Here is a 20,968-nt window from a genome sequence, read left to right on the forward strand (position 1 = left end):
TACCATTTGTTCCAGCCAAAACCTGGTGAGGCTGATAACTCTCTAGACCTCCTCTTAGAGCAGTTACTTTAGAAAGTTTCCAATTATAAATCCTTTCTCTGCGCCTTTGAGATGGAAATCTACCACCCAGAACTGTCTCCTCAAGGACTTGGAAATAGTTCTTTGAAATGCAAAGATTCAAGAAAATAACTCTCACTCTGACTCCTTGTGGGAGGCTAAGGGGCTAACTTCAGTGGGCAGGCAATGGGCTCCTTGCTCCAACTTGCAAAACTACCTCCTGTCATAAAGATATGAGAATTTTGTTTCTCTTCCGGATAAGTGCCCATTAGCAAACCTGGATAACCAAGTGAGTCACATGAACCAAACTCTCTTAATGACCTCTCAGTGTCTTTCTTTCAGCCGACCCCACCAGGCAGCATTTTAAAATTCTCCTGCCTTTTGGTTTGGCAAAGTTGAGCTCAGTTTATTCCGAACTCTCTTGCCTACTGCAATAGTTATCATTGGATAAAATCTGTCTCTGTTGCCTTTAACTAGTGTCCAGCTTTGTTTCTCTTTGACAACTCTTACAAACAACAACAATAATAGCTGTCACAATGTGGCGATTTCTTAAATATCCTGCCAGCAGAATAAGGAAAAGAACAATGAGGTATCTGTCTGTGAATGGGAATTTTCTTATAGACTATTGTTACAACTTTGTAGGGGAAGGAAGACTTTTTTCACCCTCTAAAGTTTCTTTAATGGTCTGTGAAATAAAGTAAAAACAACCAGATCAGCAGGACAAAAGGTATACAAATGTGTTACATGCTTGGGGGCATCACTAGAAAAAGGGTGAATACACAAAAAATAAGTGAGATTTAGAATATTTGTCCTCCTCTGAGGAGAGAGGAGAGGACAAACGTAGACAACTTAGGGGAGAGTAAATTATTTTGGGGAAAGATAAATGCACCCTTAGAAGAAGAGGTGATAGTTTGTGACAAAGTCTGTCTGGGTGTAGTGCCAACTTCTAGAGTCTCCTCTCCTGTGGTAAGAGTTAATCTTGTGTGGGGAATGGGCAAATGTTGGTCAAAGGGTACAAAGTTGCAGTTAGAAAGGGGTATATTGAATTGTATTAAGTATTCAGTATGGTGGCTTTGTTAATTAGCTTCATTCAATGATTCAGCACCGTGCCTGTGTGTGTGTATAATAACATCAATGTGTATCCCCATAATTATGTACAATTATAATTTGTCTAAAATTTTTATTTGATCTTAAGAAAAAGAATTTTTAAAATGAAACTCCCAGATTGATGAAACTTCCAGGGAAAGGATTGATGATAATTGATTTCCTTTTGGAATATCTGTCTTTACACAGATAGGAAGAGTTCCGAGAAAGCCTCTTCCTGCATTTGCTGTGTTTCAAATGTCCTCCACTCAGAGTAATCCATATATGAAGGCAGCATATGTTAGAGGGCATGTACTGATCATCTTCAACTTGCTCCTCAGACAAAAACAGATGAAAATGTCATATTAGTTAAGGTAAGACTAGATATTGTGTATGTTTGCTTTCAAATTTATCATCCATCAAAGAGAGCTCTGTAGTGGTCACCACAATCTGATCAGGAAAACATTTTGTATTTGAAGATAAGTCCAACACTATTTCCCAAAGCAAGAAAAGGAAAGTCAGTTGAGTCAGGGATGATGTACAGATACTTAACTCCTCAATTGGATCTTAGGCACAGATGAGCTGATGATCAACACATCTCACATCCCTGATTCAGTAGAAATCTGTAGGAGTCAGTCAGGTACACATGCAGGAGTAGGCAGAAGATAGCAAATAGGATTCAGATACCTGTCAGTGGTGGATTTTTCAGTTGATAATGTGAAACCAACTTAATGATTTGTCTCATGATAACAAGTAAAACAGCTAAATACAGAGCTTTGTGCAACCAAGTCCCAACCCAAAGAGACCATTAAAATCACACTCAATCTCAACCACATTACTTTTAAAGGAGAACATGCATGAATCTTGAGAGTGTCCCACTTGGAACTGGAGATACGAGAAGACAACACAGGAAACCTTTCCCCACTCCCCTGCTTCTTTACTCTAAAACATCCAAACTTACGTATTTGATCTTCTTACAAGTAATTTAGTATAAGGAATGATCACTTTGATTTGAGCAATAAAGTTACTTTAGGAAGAGCATAAGAGTCTAGTCCAGAATCCACTTTAAAAAAATTATTTCTATTCATTGTACCACCACAGTAACTTACCACACCCCAAATCCTCTGAAATCTAGGGACGTTGGAGGGCAACCTAGATGGCAAAGGAAGAACAGGCTCATGTGACAAGAGCCATGAGTCATAGTTCCAATTCACTAGCAGTTTGCTATGGGAAACTGCCTCTATATCTACAAAATAATGACCTTCAATTTGTTGTTGTTGTTGAATGCCCTTTCAATTGGAACCTTCTCTCTTATTTTTCAAATTGTAGGCGTTGAAAGATCTAATACTGCTGTCATTGTAATAGGAAAGAGACCTGAACATAACATTTTTAGCTGTGTATTTAACACAGACTGAGAATCAGACTGCATATGCTTGCATCTTTATATCTTCTATTATTTTCATAATAGTCCTACTTTCCAGAAAGGGAGAAGAATAATAGATTTTATAAAATTAGGGCTCCTTTGTAAATACAGAAAATAAAATCTCATGCCATAAATTAGAAATTATAAAGATTAAGGAATAGTATGTGGTCATCTATGTTTCTTTGGCTCTGCTAGTTTTAAAAATAATGTAGTAACTGGGTTTTGTATAGCAATCTCAGTAAATGTGCATACTGATTAATTTTTCTAGAAATATTTTTCCATTTGTTGACTCATTTGATTATCAACCCTGTGGTAGTAGCTACTATTAGATGAGTGAACAGCATTCAAGTCAATATTATCCATTACATAGTGGATTTTCCAACTGTGTCCAATGGCACAGACAGGTAGAGCAAGAAAAAAAACAGAAACAAAATCAAGAACTAAACCAATGGCACAGATTGGAGGTCATAGATAGCTTTGAGAGTGATAAGGGGTGATTAAGAGTCTGAGTACAGTGAACCAAGACAAGAATGATAGATGAGACAATTGAAGTAGCTGGTATAGACAAACCATTCATGGAGTTCTACTTTAAATGGGAACAGATTAACAGCAGACAACAAGTAGGAGACACAGAAACTAAGTTAGGGAATATTACAGTATGTTCAAATGCGGATGGGGATAACAACGCAGAGAGAAAATTTGATTGATAAGAGAGCAGATGGAAGAACTAGTTAGAAAGCTGCCTGCAGGAGGCTGGGTGCTGTGTCTTATGTCTGTAGTCTCAGAACTTTGACAAGCCAAGGTGGGTAGATGGCTTGAGCCCAAGAGTTAGAGACCAGCATGGGAAACATGGTGAAACGCAATGTCTGCAAAGATTGGAGAAAACAAACAAACAAAAACAGCTGGGTGTGGTGGTGGGCACCCATAGTCCCAGTTACTCTGGAGGCTGAGACAGCAGGATCACTTAAGCCTGGGAGATAGAGACTGCAGTGAACCAAGATTGTGCCACTGCACTCTATCCTGGGCAACAGAGTGAGACCCTGTCTCAAGAAACAAATCAAGACAAACCAAAACAACAAAACTTCCTGGAAGAGATAGCATTTTAGCTTTGATTCAATATGCATTTGGGAAGAGAGAGTGGGAGGTATACACCTCACTAGTGGTAGTGGGCAAAACATGGGTTTTTGGTTAAGCCCTATCCCATCTGAATTTCCTGTCCACAACAAAGTTAATTATCTGTTGTCGGGAGCATCTTAAAAGGCATTAAAGTAGAAAAGCCACAAGTATCATCAGGCTTTACAACACCATTATGAATGAGCATATTCCACAGACCTAATACCTGTGGCACCATCTTGAAAATAGGCCTGTGGAAAATGTTGTTCTCCAAAATGACAAACACGCTGCCCTATTTATTTTCTAATGTTCGTGGTGTTATCTGCTCAGTTTGTGACTCTGATGCGGGCATCAGCTGATGTGTACTGAACTCTTGGAAATCTGTGTATAACGAGATAGGAATTACTTGCACAGTGCGGGAGAGTCCAAATCTCTTTCCAAAAATGTTTTTGTTTCCCTCCTAAGGCTTAGGATTATATGGTTGAGGACCAGTAACAATCTGTGCTATGTTTGGTATTGTTCATGTCCCTGTAATGACAACAACATCTTTTATCATTTTATTCAAAAGTACACAGATCCCCAAATTCCAGTGACTTTAGGGACATCGCTGAGGCCAAGAGGGAGGGCAGGGAAGGGCAATTCATATGTTATATGACCCCCGTTGTGCTCAAAACGACTTCTATTTTTTTTTCTTCCTACATTCTCCGTTTGCTCTTCATATTCTCCCTCCCAGACCCCCCAGCTGCTGCACAGTCTCCTCTCGTCTTCAGAATATCTGCTCCCTGATGAGAAATCTCAGCTCAAGCTGAATTCCCCAAGCAGGCTTATTAAGCTATTTTCCCAGTAGAGAAAAATATATTTTGATGCCTACCTCCAAGAACACAGAACTTTTCCATCTTGTTATTTAACTATTACCAGGAATATTATTCTTAATTCCTTAGTTAAGGAACTAGTTAAGGAATTCAGAATAGGAGTTACTATGACTCCTGTAAGTAAGAATGCAGCTTTTTTGGGGGTCACGCTTCATGCAAAGATTCAGGAAAACAAAACAAAACAAACAACAACTAAAAAAAGATTACCATACTTTTGTCTTTTTCTTCTCCTGAAGCTTTATTCTTCCTAAAGTGTCTCTCCACAGATAGAAAAGTTGGTGCCCATTCAACTCTCCAGGTTATCCCAGAATTTACTGGGAAAACAAACAAACAAAAAAATTCTGTCAGGGAGTCTGATTGGTTGTCCTAGATAATAGATCCATACTGGGTCTCATTGTGAGGAGACCAGTCCCTGGCTTTGCCCAAAAGCACTTGATTTGGCTACTGCCATCACCTTTGAGCCTATATAAGCCAACCCAGGTTGATCAGTAACTGTGGTGAATTTCAGTTGTTGTTCTCAAAATCTCTACTTGCCTGCGGCTAAAGGCAGGGCTATGCCCTGGGATGTTGGGCACCGTGACTGAATACTCCACTAAAAAGCAAGAAATGGGAGAAAATCAAATGGAAATGTGTAGTGGTATTATTCAAGAGAAAAGAACAAGTAAAAATACTGGTGAGACCAAGGGAGGCAAATTTGTCCACAGCTACAAAACTCACAAAAGAAAATAGTACTTGCTGAAGTACTGAATAAATTATGTATTTATATGAAATGAAAAATAGACATGCATATGCATAAAATTTTAGTTGTGTATTTATATGTAATGAAAAATAGACATGCATATGCATAAAATTTTCTATATATTATGTACTTATATGTACTAGATATGTATACATGTACATAGATTGCTATATATGCATGTAATACATATACATATAATCTACTATATATTATATGTATACATTTGTCTACATATTCTAATATACAAATATTTTTTCTCCTTAAAATATAATTCTACACCTGTAATCCCAGCACTTTGAGAGGCCGAGACGGGTGGATCACGAGGTCAGGAGATGGAGACCATCCCGGATAACAAGGTGAAACCCCATCTCTACTAAAAATACAAAAATTAGCTGGGCTTGGTGGCAGGCACCTGTAGTCCCAGCTACATGGGAGGCTGAGGCAGGAGAATGGCATGAACCCGGGAGGTGGAGCTTGCAGTGAGTGGAGATCAGGCCACTGCACTCCAGCCTGGGTGACAGAGCGAGACTCCGTCTCAAAAAAAAAAAAAAAAAAATATATATATATATATATATATATATATATAATTCTAATTAAAAATCTTAAGATCTTTCCAAGGAGAAACACATAAAACCTTGAGCAGATACTTACTATCGTGAACTACTCTGCAGTCTTCTGAAACAAGTTACTAACTCAGGTTTCTATGTCTTTGAGTGCTTCTACAAAATCCCATTAAAGACAGTTTCGCCTCTTATGGCCCTTTGGCTGAGAATAAATTGTAATATAGAAAGTGACCTGTGTATGCATTTCTTACTATGATGGTATACGTGTAAGCCAGAGGAGCAAGGGCCACGTCCTCTGTGTTGAACTTTTACCTTCAATATTCCTTATTGCCTGTAACAAAGCAGGGCTCTTGCTAAACTCATATCCTGCCTTTAGCCACAGGCAAGTAGAGATTTTAAGAACAATTGAAATTCACCACAGTTACTGATCAACCTGAGTTGGCTTATATAGGCCCAAAGGTGATGGCAGTAGCCAAATCAAGTGCTTTTGGGCAAAGCCAAGGTCATTCTGAAGGGCATTAAGGCAGTTATTGGACAAATCCCATTATGCTTTTTGTCCACCTGTTTATCTCAGAGAGTGTGTGTGTGTGTGCGCGCGCACATGCATGCATTGCTTATTCTGCTTTAAATAAGCTGCAAATATATTTTGAAGGGAAATAAAGGGAGAATAAATTATAGATTGGAATAATCAGATTGAGATTAAAAAGTGGAACTAGGGATTAGAAACCCTTTCATTGTGTTCACTCGTTTATTTCCTTAATCATTTATTCCATTAAATTTATTCTACTAAGTGTACTATTTAATGAGGTTTTGCTCAGTATCAGGTAGTGCACACTGATGGTAAAACTGTGCTAAGTAAGACAACTTCAGTCGTTCCCTTGTTGCCCTTTTGTTTGGTGCTGGAATATGAGTTAGGTCTTTTGTGTCGCCAGCTGGTGAAGGTCCATTGTCATCCTGTTCAAGTCTGCTCTGAGCAATTCTACAGTCCTAGGTATGACAACTGACAGCAATAGTGGACACCCCAAAACCTAGAACTGTGGTTCTTCTATCTATTAAAACTGTAGTTCTGTAGGACACAGAGATATCATGAAAGAGCATATTTGAAGTCAGAATATATAGTCTCTGGAAACCAGGCGTAGTGATTTGATAGAAAAACTCCTGAAATTGGTCTATTGAGGTTGAGTTTTGGGTATTTCCTCTGGTTCCTACCAGTAGGAAGGGTTAAATTGATTGGCAGAAGAGAAATAAAATTAAGTGCCATAACTTTACTTTTTAAGGGAAATAAAAAATCCATTTTCTTTTAAAATAAAAAAAGAGGGCATCTGCCTTTGATTTTTCAATGCTGACTTAATGCTCATTCCCATATCACACTCAAAGTGACCCTGGCAGATGTCTGATAATGAATCTGCTTTGAAATTCATCCCAGAAAGTGAAGTCTGCACAGGGAATCCAAGACTCTACCATGTAGGGGATAGTTTCACATAAGCCCATACCCTGTTAGCACAGTTACATTCACACTGAAGTTTTCATGAGCTAGTTACAAAAAATATGAGTGAAGGACAGCCAGAAACTCCCATGCTGCCAGTTCCTCCATCTTTCCACGGGGAGTAATATAAACTGTGCCCTTTACTAAGGAATATTAGAACTGGTATTGAATTTAGGAAGGTAGTGCCTATGTAGCTTTCCCTATAGAACTCAGTTTGCAAATCTCCTACATTTTGCTAAATGTAATATAATTTGAATGACAGTTTTTTAATGTAATAACAAAGTCTAGGAAAGATAAGTAGGTTGTATGTATTCACACATAAATCTGTGCAACTATGTAAGAGAATAATTATAGTACAATGGGCCTGTAGCAAACATTTCTACAGAATTTTCACATTTCAATAATTTCTTTCATGTGTTTTTAAAATTCAAATTTGGTGCTTCCTGATATAGAAGGGAGTTTGAGAAGTATTGTTTCCCCAGTTTTTGGATTAAAAAAAAATGAGACCCATGTATGTTAACTGATTTTCTTAATGTCATATCTACTGCACCTATGACTCTCTCTGATTCTCTTTCTACCAAAGTCTCACTGTACCAAAGTCAGAAAACAAGTAGCAGTTAAATTAGGTGGACTTTGGGATACAACGCAAGGCTGAGTCTGCTATGATTGGGCAGAAGTTCTCTTTATATGGCTCTGCAATTCTCCCATGATTCGGGTTAACAGTAGAGTCACACAGTGACAGCAATAAAAGCTCCAGAATCAGACCAGCTCAACTGGGCTTCATTCTCATCTTATTCACTGTCACAGTCAATTACTTCTCTTCCCCAAGTCTCAATTTCCTCAAATGTAAGATTAAAAAAAAAAAAAATAGCATTTCCCTCCAATGGTTTTTGCAAGGATTTACTATTTGAAGCAAGTAAATCATTGGGCACCATGCCTGGCATGCTGCAAGCTCTCTACAAGTGTTGAGTTGTTACTATTAGCATACACACGTATATTGGATTCTTGTAAATGAAAGAAATCTTTCCACACCCACATATTGTCTCTGGGATTTGCACTGATGGGAAGGACACTTTCTTAGAAATGTGGAGGACAGTATGACTTAAGAAAAAAAAAAAGACAATTTGAAACCCAGGATAGATGAGCTTTCTGTTTTCAAGGAATTATAGCAACTTTTAAAATAGTTCTGGAGCATGGTAGAAGTTCCATTTTAGTAAGTTAAAATGCATTTTATAATAAAATAACAAGGATTTTTATTCTTCCTTAGGGAGATAAAGACAAGGGTGATGGTGGGGAATAAAATAGGTGAAAAAGAAAGACAGGAGAAGGATTCAATAGACAACTAGAATCTCCAGTAACTTGCTGGCAGGGAGGAGGCTAAATAGCACAAAGGTCAATAAAAATATTACCATATTAGAAAACACTGAAGTACCTCGGGATGGTAATTTTTGAGATGGTTATTTTTGGTGGGTTGTTTATAAGTTTCTTTCAGTAAAATTCCGTTTCATGAATCAACCATATGTTAGTGATACATTGAGTAAAATCAGGTGGGGAAACATGGCTAGCAGGTAAGTACAGAGTATGGGAAGGTGACAAGGAGCAGCACTAGAGCCTTCAAAACAAATAAGATCGTAAAGTTGATGGGGCTAGGAGCCAGGACCATGCAAGCTCGCCTGAGACAGCTCCGAATGTCCCAAATGCACAGAAAGCAGAAATGATTGGAACTAATGACTCTAGAAGGCCAGAGGAGGTGAAGGTGTGCAAATTACACATCCACATATATAATAAAAAAGCATATTCCATATATAAATATTTGGATAACATAGCATGTCTTATGTCTATTGTTTTGAATTCAGTGTGCTTAATTCATGAATCCTTTGCTATGTCATTTTAATGAGGCAGAAAAAATGCATTGTTTCCCAAAGTTGTTTGGCATTTTTGGATTTAAAGGAACATAATGGCTAGAATTTCACATTGATTTCTAGACTTTATAGTACTCTCTTTTGCTATCAAACAAACCTTCCCCTAAAGCTGTTCCTTGTGGCTTTCAAAGAGGAAGTCGCCCTGTGAGTGGAATGGCCCGGTGGGGGGAATCAGCTATAGCATCTTCGCCGCTTCTCTGTTTCTGGGGTGCCATTTCAGTTCATTATCATTTGCCCCACACTCAGTCAGATCCCCCCTCAGATCTCAAATTCTTCTACTGCCGCTGCCAACATGCCTGGCTTCCAGAGACCTCCACTTCCTCATAGGCTAATAATTAAAGACCCTACAAAGACTGCTGCAAAATGCTAATCTCATTTCTGTTAAATAAAGCATGACAAACTGGTAGCGTTGCAGAGGTCAAAGTTATAGTTGTCATTAGGTAGATTTAATCTTAGGATAGTGTCAGCCAAGCACCTAAATAATTTTTATCTAAAAACCTCAGAATAGTTCATACTGTTGACACTATTATTATTAAATGGTAACATATTTCGCTAATTACTAACACTAATTAAATCCCTAGTCTGTGTCAGATATTTTACTAAGAACATGATAAGAATGAATGCTCACCACAACCCTGTGAGTTATGAACTCATGATTTTCCCAGTTTAGGGATGAGAAAACTGAGGCTATCAGGTGTGAAATTACTTTCTTAAAGCTGCACGATTGGGAAATGGCAGAATCCAATTCAGAAACTGCAGGTAAAGTGGAGTAATAATGACACCAGTTGATTCAATTCCATTCCTGTTTGCAGAAGTTGCCTCCAGAGAGGAAGTGTCATCTTCTTTCTTGGGACCCAGATGTAGTACCTTCCACCTCCATTCTTGCTTATGATCAGAAAAGAGGAAGGGAATGGCCACTGAAATGGCCACATGCAATCTCATTCATCTGATATGCTAGTCCAGCCCCTACTGCATGTCACTCTATATCAGGCAGAAAGTGAGGCCAAATTAAATCTGTCTGTTAAGACACCCAGATTTGCAGCAAGCAGAGATGCTCTTTACTCTTTCTGTGAAAGCTCTGATTGAAAAGACAAAAAGAATTTAATCAGTCACTCTGCAATGCCGCTCTGGTAACTGTAAAGTTTTTGACTTGCTTCTCACATTTGCCTGTCCCCTTTAGTTCCAATGCCAATGTGCAGTGCTTTGTTTGGGATAAACCCTCCTGGCTAAGCTTTGATAATTGGATTACTCACACACTGTGTGAGTAGCTCTTAGAAGTCAGCAGTTTATGGAGTTGAGCACACAGGCAAGTGCTGGACCAGAAAGGACACACTTTTCCAGGCTTGGCTCGGGGTCTTCATGATGCTTTAAAGTTTGATGGTCTGGAGCGGAAATGCCAGAGCAACCTGCAGGTGGTAAAGAACAGGTCAGTGCTGCTCATCACTCAGGCAAAGAAACACAGTACTGGAAGGCAAACATGCATTTGGATGAACTGTGAATTTTTGCCTGGATCTCTCTGAATATCCTGTGAGATTAAGGTCAGGAGATTATGGAAATACTTTACCAGTAGCAAGACAAGCTTCCTTAGCAAGACTTACTCAAAAGTCAATGCCCTGGTTTCAATGACCTTGGTAAAATCTGACGATGTACATAACTATTTGCCACAAGTCATTAATCAGCCATGTTGCTGAAGTAAAAGAAGTAGAAGTAGGTCCCATTCATACTTAAACAAAACTTCTCTGTAGTGAGACAAAAAGTGAGAACTCTTGAAAACTGATTGACGTTTTTGAACAGAAAGATGAGGTGAGTCATTCCATTACCACCACATGGAAACTCATACAGTTCTTAAAGTGGGTTGCCCTACTGCTCTTCTGCCTACGTATCACTGTTACTACCAAACAGAAGCTAAGAAGAGCCAGGTTCATGCATCTCAGGTGGATGCATGTTACCTCTTAAAGAAAGTATCACATTATAATATATAGTAATTATATGTTTTCTCCCCATGTGACTATGAGTTTCTTTTACACGGCAGTTTTATTCATCTTATTTCTCTGGCACCTGGTATTATCTCATAGAGTAGGCACTCAGTAAATACTCTGTTAAATGACACGAAAATCACAATCATTATTTGGAAATCTTGTTCAAAAGGATTTACTTATGTTAATTCTGATCCTTACAGCATCTGTGCAAAATAGAGGCCAGGCATGGTGGCTTGCACCTGTAATTCCAGCAGTTTAGGATGCCAAGGCAGGTGGATCTCTTGAGCTCAAGAGTCTGAGACAACCGTGGGCAACATGTGGAAACTCCATCTCTACTAAAAATGTAAAAAAAAAAAAAAAAAAAAAAAGCCGGCTGTGATGGTGCACGCCTTTAGTCCCAGCTACTTGGGGGCTGCGGAGGGAGAATTGCTTGAGCCCAGGAGGTGGAGGTTGTAGTGAGCTGAGATTGTGCCACTGAACCCCAGACTGGGTGACAGAATGAGACCCTCTCTCAATTAAAAAAAAAAAAAAAAAGGACGAGGAGGGGGAAAGGAGTTATATGCATTTTATGAAACAAGAAAATTTAGGCTAATAAGCAAATTGCTGAATGTCACATAGCAGTAAGAGGTAGATCAAAGATAATGCTAAAAGGTAGTCTGAGGCAGTAAACCAAGTTTTTCCAGTACCAGAAAGAATGACATTAAAAAAAAAAAAAAGGAGACCAGGAAACTTCAATTGCTGGAAGACCCTGTACAGCCTTGAACAAATCATTTAGCCTTTACTGCTTCCATTGCAATTCTGCAAATGTAATAATCATTTATTGCCTAAAGGTGGCAGTTAATTTAGATAATCTCATAGGTCACCTCAGCTACAGAAAAAAAATAAATTATTAGCAATTATTATTATTGGATTAACATGAAGTCATTATTTAAGACAATATTGAAATGTCTTTCATTTTCAAGTAAGAGAATTATACTGTAATGTAAACATCCTTAAAAACTGCCCATTTTATTCTCTTGTCTAAATATTTTATAAGCATTTAACTCAGTCTTGGACTTCCTTAAGATAGTATCAAGTGACTTGAGACATTTGAGAAAACTTGATAAAAGCTTCTGGAAAGCCTGTTTTGTTTCATAAATTCCTCTTATTGACAATTAAATATTAAGGAAGGTGTAGGGTTGAGAATGATTACATTGAAATGAAACATAAGCCTGTTGTTGGAGGCCTATTTTCATGACGTGCAAAATCATGGAGTTTTGAATAAGGTCAAAAATAAAGACAGCAGCTCTACCAGAAGGAGCTTGTGTTTCTTTTTATCTTTTAGGAGACAGACAGAACTTATTAGGCTGGAGCATTCTAATCAGAAAAAGGCATTGTTCAGGGAAAAACTGAGGCACATAGTTCAGTAAAAATAGCTTTCAGGACCAAGTTCAGGTTAGGTGAAGAGAAAGAATGAGAAGTACATAGCTCAAGACTCGTTAGAACACTGAGGACTGGTGTTTGGATAGCTGCTTGAATAACTGAGATCTACCTAATACATCGTTTCTTTGTGGATCTTTTAGCATCCTTTCAAATTCATGTTATTGGTATTCCAGACCTATTATTCTATTGAGAGTCCTTTCTTCTAGATTATTTTAATAATTATAGCTGAAAGCTACAAAATATTCTGTATGGCAAAAGATTCTTAAAATAATGAGGAACTCATTCTTAAAATAGTGAAGACATAGATTATGCATTTATTAATGAAATGAAAGAAAGAGTAGCTATATAAATATAAGATAAAGTAAGCCTCAGAGAAAAATAAATTAAAAGAGGCAGAGAGAGACATTTTATAATAATAGAAAAGTCAATCCATTAAAAAGCCATAGCAACTTAAATGTGAATGCACCAAAAAATGCAAGATATGTGTAGCAAAACTGATGAATCTGATAAAAGCATTAATATTTCTCCATGTTCTTGGTAGAAATGTAAATATTTGTCAAACAATGACTAAAGAACGGAGGATAAAGGCAAACAGATTCATAATGTGCAACAAATTCCAAAGCACTACAGAATGAGTTTGATTTCTTTCTTTCTTCTTCTTTTTTTTTTTTTCTGAGACAGAGTCTCTCTCTGTCGCCCAGGCTGGAGTGCAGTGGTGTGATCTCGGGTCACTGCAACTTTCGCCCCCTGGGTTCAAGTGATTCTCCTGCCTCAGCCTCCTGAGTAGCTGAGACTACAGGTGCTCGCCACCACACCCGGATGATTTTTTTTTTTTGTATTTTTAGTAGAGATGAAGTTTCACCGTGTTAGCCAGGATGGTCTCGATCTCCCGGCCTGGTGATTTGTCCGCCTCAGCCTCCCAAATCGCCTCAGCTGGGATTACAGGCATGATGATTTCTAATATACACAATTCTGAAACAGAAGTTACAAGGAAGGTTCTGGGGCAACAAAAATCTAGAGGCTGGCTATCAGCGCCCAAGGGACTTCAAATCCTGTTGTATTCACAAGGACATTTTCCTAATTTCTCTTCTTTCCTCTTTTATTCTAAATCAGATGCATATATGGCTTCTGCCTCATACTTCTAAGTGTAGGATAGAGACTGATAGGAGAAAAACTAGGTTATATTCAGTACTAAATATGTGTAAAGGCACAGAACTTGTGTTTCACAAATTCTGCAGGGTGCCAAACTGTGTTTCCCAAACAGCTGTTATCAGTTCAGAAGGTCTGAAGCTTCCTTTTGTCTTGGTGACCACCCTATGTGTAGCAGCAAGAATATAAATGAATATTAAATATATATTTGATGTTGAAATAATTAGTGAATGAATGTAACTAAGTATTCCAGCACAAATATCATCACACCATATATGTAAATACAAGCGTACATTTAAAAAAAAATCACATGAGAATATTTTGGCATGGCTTGAATCTTAATAGAAACCAAGCAATCACAAATAAATTAAAAGTGGCATAGCGTATTTAGACCATGATTAGGTTGTGTACATTTCCAAGGAAGGCCATGGTGTTATCAGGCAAATGTGAGCTCAGTCTTGATGATAAATAAATGCCAAAGTAAGTCAGAGTCTGATGAAAATTTTACTGGCCTTTTTTGTCCTTCTTCCAAAGAAGTAACATATATAAGACTTGTGCTTTATCAGTTTTAACTTCAGGGCTGACATCCATCATCACTGATAAATGGCTTAAGAAGAGGTACTGTCTGCAAAGCCATACCATCTCTTTCCTTTTATTCCTACTTGCCTGTACTTTGCACTTTGTGATAGATGCCAGTTTGGCTAGCATACCTTCATCAATATGAGAGGATATTAAATAAGTCATCTGAAGAACTGTCCTCAAGCCCCACCATCCCTACTCCCTCTTTTCACATATGGGAATGACTGTAGAGGGATTTATGCTTCTATGCCATTGGGTTTCACAATCAGCACTCAAGTGTACATTCTTAATTTAGGATTTGTCCAGTATTATCAAAACTCACCAACCCTGACAGCATATGGCTTTTACTTATGGCTGAAGTTTATTTTAATTCAAGGAGTATAAATAGAAAGTAAACAGGAAAAGAGTCACAATTTTCTTTCTTTTTTATTTTTTTTATTGGAGGCTTAGGGCACTGATAGCAATCACTGTTTGATAAACAGAGAAGGCAACGGGAATACTATAAAATAGTAGATGTAAAATCCATCATCAACACACAGCCATATTAAATTACTCATTTTATTGTCCTGTCCTGGCAATGTTAAAGTAAACTTTAGGCTTGCAAGTAAGAAAGATTAATGACAAGTACTAGGAAATAATTAGAGAAGGCTTTTTTCCCCCTTTCTTATTTCTTCATTAGTGAATTGGAAACACTGTCAGTTGCATAACCCATAACCTTCCCCAGACACCTTGCTAATATAATCCTGATTTTTTTTATTACAGTATTGTGCTTGGCCTCAGTATCCCTACCATATCTATAATGGTATGCTGTAGTTAGGCATACCATTAGATGGTCAATGAGAACTAGAGCTTCCTGGGAAATCTCTTGGAAAAAAACAACAACAAAAAAAAGAAGTTCAGGCATAGGGGGCACCTATCTTTTCTCTTTTACTTACTTTCAAAATGAACATGATATCGGGGGTGTGACAATGAGGAGACAGGCATATGAGTGACACCTAACATAGAAGACATGGCAAAAGTGACATGTTTGGGTCCCAGATGACATCACTGAGATTTTGAACCCAATACCTGAAAATGTCTACCTTTTATTATCTGGGAATAAACAAACAAACAAAAAAAAGCAAAATGGACAAACACAAACACCTGTTTGCTTGAGTCATACTTTTTCTGTTACTTGCAGGATAATACAAATCAATGAAAAATGTATTGTAATTCCTGATATTAGCGCTGGACTTGAAATTGTTGATTGTACAATTTCTTAAAAGGGCATGTGGATGTGAATTTCAGTCCATAAGTTCAAACGTGCAAATAATATAACTATTTTTTTATTCCACTGTGAGGCAGGATAAAACACTAACTCTGTCTTTTCCATTGTTTCTCTGAATCAAATTTATCACACAGTTATGGAGTCCTATGTTGCACCAAGGTCTGGGGAAAGAAAGAAGAGAATCTTCATCAGTCCTGTTGTGGGTTCACTCAGGCTGAATAAAAATTGTGTCTGTGGACAAGGCCTCTCTAAGTCCAGGAGAGTCCTGCTATTTTCTTATCTGCCTAGGGTCTACAAATTTTGTGACACTGTCTATGATTCTATTTGCCCAGATGTTCACCACAGTTATGCCTTTTGAGAGTACTGATATCTTCCTGGTGTTGTTTTTATGAAGCAAGATATTTAGTATTCGTTCTTTTTTTTCTTTTTTTTTCACTTAAAACCTGCATGTCTTTATTTCTCTATCTACTTCCTCCCACTCTCCCTCCATACTTCTTTCCCTCCTTTTCCCTCACTACTCCATGGAAAAGGTTTCTAATTGGTACAAATCCTTCTCTTTTCTGTATGATCAAGGGGTTCTGTGTGTGTCTTGGTATCCCATTACCTCTTTGCTGTACATCACATTTTCTGAATGGAGTAGAGAAGAACGAAGGAATAATAAAAGGAATTCCGAATAAAAGAGTTATTATCTAATACATGTAGAGATGGTGGTGGTTGGCTACACTCCCCTATGGTGTTAAGCATAGGGGCATCTTGTGAACTGGTCTAGACAAGACCCCATTAAACAAATTCCTATGCACGCTGGATGGTTTTGTAGACAAGATTGTCTGTCACAGCAGAATTCAGAGCTGTTGATGAGATTGTAGCGAGTGTGAATAATAAGTTAGAAGACTTATTGAGGGAAGTAGGATAAATAGGTTGTATTCTTTCAATTAATTGCTGTTTTAGTCAAGTTAAAATATCCTAAGCTATTATGAGTAGAAGAAGGTGGTAGCAGCTAGCAGATAAGGAGGAACTAATGACCCTGCCCATGTTTTGATTTTTCAACTTTCATGCATAATGAAACAGCTTGAAATTAATACAAAACAACTTCTGTTCCGGTGAAGTAATTGATTAATACTTATATGTGTGTGCATGTTTATGTGTAATTACATACACACATATTTAAATACATTTAAATATTTAATAGTCCATGTCTCCTCCTCTATGGATCTAAATTCATCCTCTTCTTTCCATCTTGAAGGCCAACTCTCTGGGCTAGGCCATGATTCTCTCTTACCTGAATTACTCCAATAACTTCCCCCACTCAATGTGATAATTTCTAGATTTAACTTGTAAGATATTCTCATCATTGAAATGAGAGTGCCCTACTGAAAATACCAGCCTAATAATACTACATGTTTACATCATTCTCCTAAGAAATGTTCTACTGGTTCTTAAGATAAAGTCAAAGTACTTTAAGGGGATTTGAAAGGCCCAGCCCACTACCTGCCGTCTCCTCTCTGTCCTCACCCTCATAGGTGTCCCAATTCAGGGACCTTCTCCTTTGCTATTTCCTCTTTTGCCATGTTAATCCTATTTAACTTTCATGTCTTTCCATCTCAGCTGGGAATTGACCTAGACTGAAAAGTGGCATTGTTCATTGCCCCCCAGCATCCATCCACCCCAGCCCCAACCCTGGACTCCTACCCTCCTACCTGAAAGATTACTGCTCTTGTTCTTGTCCACTTGGCCACCATAGAGTCCATAGACCTCAGCAAAGGACACTTCCAAGCCCCTAGGATGGCCTGATTGTAAAGAAGCCATACTATCTGTCTTTCCAGTGAATGGGGCAAGAAGCCAGGCTGAATTAATTACTCACAGCATTCTCTAAGCCAAGGATATTGACTTGGAAGAAGATATCTGGGCTAATGAAACACAATCTAAAGTTTGTGAGGGGTTTCTAGGAACTTTTGTCTCCTTTCTAAACAAATAGACATGCAAAGAGACAAACTCTTTCATCTTCTGCATGTGTTGTGTGACAAACTACAAACTGTTACAGTCATTTATTCAAGAGAGAACAATGCTATCACCAAGACGAAGGCACAGATAACTGACTGTACAAGGAAGAAATAAAATGGCAGCCACTGAGTTAAGCTAGCTCTTAATCTAGCTGCATTTTAGATTTCCAATTATATGATCTATGTTAGTTTATCAGGGTTGCATTAAAAAATTGTCACAAGCTGGTTGACTTAAAACAATGCAAATTTGTTCTTTCACAGGTCACACAGTCAGAAGTCCAAAATCAAGGTGTCCACTGGGTTGGTTCCTTCTGAGGGCCCTGCTGGAGAATCTGATTCGTGCTTCTCTCCTAGCTTCTGGTGGTTGCTTGCAATCTTTGGAGTTCCTGGTTTGTAGCTGCATCACTCCAATATCTACCTCCATCTTCACATGGCACTCTCTTTTGTGTGTATGTATCTCTTCTGTGTCTATCTCCAAATCTTTATAAGGACACTACCATGGAGGATTAGGGCCTACTGTAATCTAGGATGACCTCATTTTAACTTGATTGCATATGTAAAAATGCTACTTCCAAATAGTGTTCATAGGTACAGATGTTAGGATTTCAAAATATATTTTCAAGAGATGCAATTCAAACCACATAAGCCAATATATTAATTATGCTTTAAAACATGCTGTGCCATAGTTTCTACTAATTGCAGCTGAATATATTCCATTCCAGACTCCCTTTCTTACCCTGCCTTCCAAATTTGGGGTGCTTTATATTCTCTTAGAAAACTTGGCCTTTGCCATCATAGTACTTAATTAACTGTGTGCTCGTTATTTTGATTTGTGATTTTTATTAGTCTTAGCATGTACTTGGAGAATTCCTTTTGCCTATCCTGATCACAATTCTATCTACAACACTTAGTAGAAAACGTGACTTATATACTTCATGATTTATAAGTATTTTCTGAATAAATAAATTAAATAGAATTTAAGAAATATTTAAAAGTAAGAAGTGCCTTTAAATAATACCACTACCCATGGGAAAATACTGTTAATATATATTGCGCAAATCCTAGCACTTTTATGCAAAGTTTTTTATTCCATAATTGTCATATTAATTATAAAAGTAATAATACAAATTTTTAATGTTATTGCAGGTCTTCACAAGCTTTAAAAAATTATGTAAATTCCATTGAGTGATTATCCAAGAATGTACTTAAACATTCTTGAAGGTGGGATATTTAGTATATTCTAATCTTTTTCAGAGTTTTTTTAAAATTTATCATTTCTTATACATAAATATTGTTCTAATATATGGGAATATTTTATTTGCATCACTTTATAACTTGATTAAATTAAATTTTAAGACCCTTGAAGAGATCAGAAATTTGGGAAAAGGAGAGGTCTATTTAATGGACTGGAAAAATAAAGAAAGTTCCCATGATGTTGAAGGAAACCAAGACATGTTAGGGAGTTAGCAAGACTGAGCATGGTGAATGAAAGTTGAGTTTCCAGCTCAGAGCCGAGTTTCTCACTGTGGAATGTGACGTTCATTGTCAAGACATTGTCAGAACTCCGTGAATCTCTGGATCTTAAATGACTCACAAAAAATCAGAAGGAAATAAACTCAAATTTAAGAAATGAAGGTGGAATGTACTGTAATTTTCTCGTCTTCCCATCCCATCAGTTGATGCATTTACAATAACATACATATTTAGCTTGTGATATGGTTTGGCTGTGTGCCCACCCAAATCTCATCCTGAATTGTAGTTCTCATAATCCCCACATCTTGAGAGAGGGACCTGGTGGGAGGTAATTGCATCATGGGGATGGTTACCCTCGTGCTGTTCTCATGATAATGAATGAGTTTTCACAAGATCTGATGATGTTATAAGGGGCTTTCCCATAACCCGCTGCCTTGACACTCTGCACTTCTACTGAAGAAGGATGTGTTTGCTTCCCCTTCCACTATGATTGTAAGTTTCCTGAGGCCTCCCCAGCCATGTTGAACTGTGAGCCAATTAAATATCTTTCCTTTATAAATTACCCAGTCTCAGGTATGTCATTATAGCAGTGGGTGAACAAACTAATACAGCTTGCTTTTAGGACACATTCAGATGTAACCTACAAATAAGTCATAAAAATGCCATTTTATATATGAAGTCTTTGATAAAATAAATTAATAAACTAAGTCTTAAATTCTTAAATAAACTTAGAGTTATTAAGTGGATTGAATACAAAGTCACATAGTTTGGGACTTTTAGATAGAGTGAAAAACAAAAACAAAATCCCAAACTGATAGAATTGTTTATTTTAAATACGTTGAAAACTTTTATTTTCAACCAAACTTTTAAGTTCTTCATCTGCAGACCAGTCATGCCTATTAAGCAATAATATAGAGAAATGAATTCAGTACTGAGGGTTGGCAAGTGGTTCTAGTTCCAGCTCTTCCTTCCCTGTTTTGTGCTTTGGAAGAAAACATTCTACAGATTTTCCCCCAGAGTTTAGCTCCTGCATTCACAGACCTATTATTGCTTTAGATGTTTTACCCTTTACCAATCTTTGATTTTCAGCAATGCATAATGTAAAGCTAGGCAACTAATTTAAATTTGTTAGATATTGATTTTATCCTGGTAGTAAGGTAATAAACCAAAGTCACAAAGAGTTAATTTCAAAAAGCAAACTTCAATTCAATTTACTAAAGTAGCCCAAGCTCTTGGCAATCTGATAAATGAAAGCTGAAATTGTTTACAAGAAGAAAAAAAAAATCCAGCATCCTTGAAAGTTTTTCATGGTTTATCTGAGGAAAAATGTTTTTCTGAAATCCACATTTTTCTTCTATAATGGAAACAATTTGGACCCAGCTATATATGACCACGGTGCATCTGTCAGGAATAAAATGTTATGGAAAATTTTTGCAAATATGTGTTACAAATATAGTAGAAATTAAAAGGCAGCTGGCATCGTACAATGGAGAATATAAAGAAAAGCAATGACATTTGGATTATTCAATAAACTCTCCCACCCATTCATGCACAGTCTGAGTGATTTTGCTGTACTGAATTGAGGTATTTGAATGTGAGATTTTTGTTCTGCCTTTAGGCCAAGGCAAATGGAGTCCAGTTCTAAAAAGAGAGGAAGCCTGGAATGGTTGCTGACTTTCCAAGAGCCCACCCTGGCAGATGGCAGTCTATGTATATGTTGCCACATTTTTTTAGTTCTTTCTTGTTTGGGATCTCATTCAATGATAAAAGTTAAAGAATGGATTGCTATAAATGAGCTTAATATATCTATGGAGTGATGCTAGTAACACTTCAAATATCAG

Source organism: Papio anubis, chromosome 7, assembly GCF_008728515.1.
Source record: "Papio anubis isolate 15944 chromosome 7, Panubis1.0, whole genome shotgun sequence".
In the NCBI taxonomy this organism is placed as follows: domain Eukaryota; kingdom Metazoa; phylum Chordata; class Mammalia; order Primates; family Cercopithecidae; genus Papio; species Papio anubis.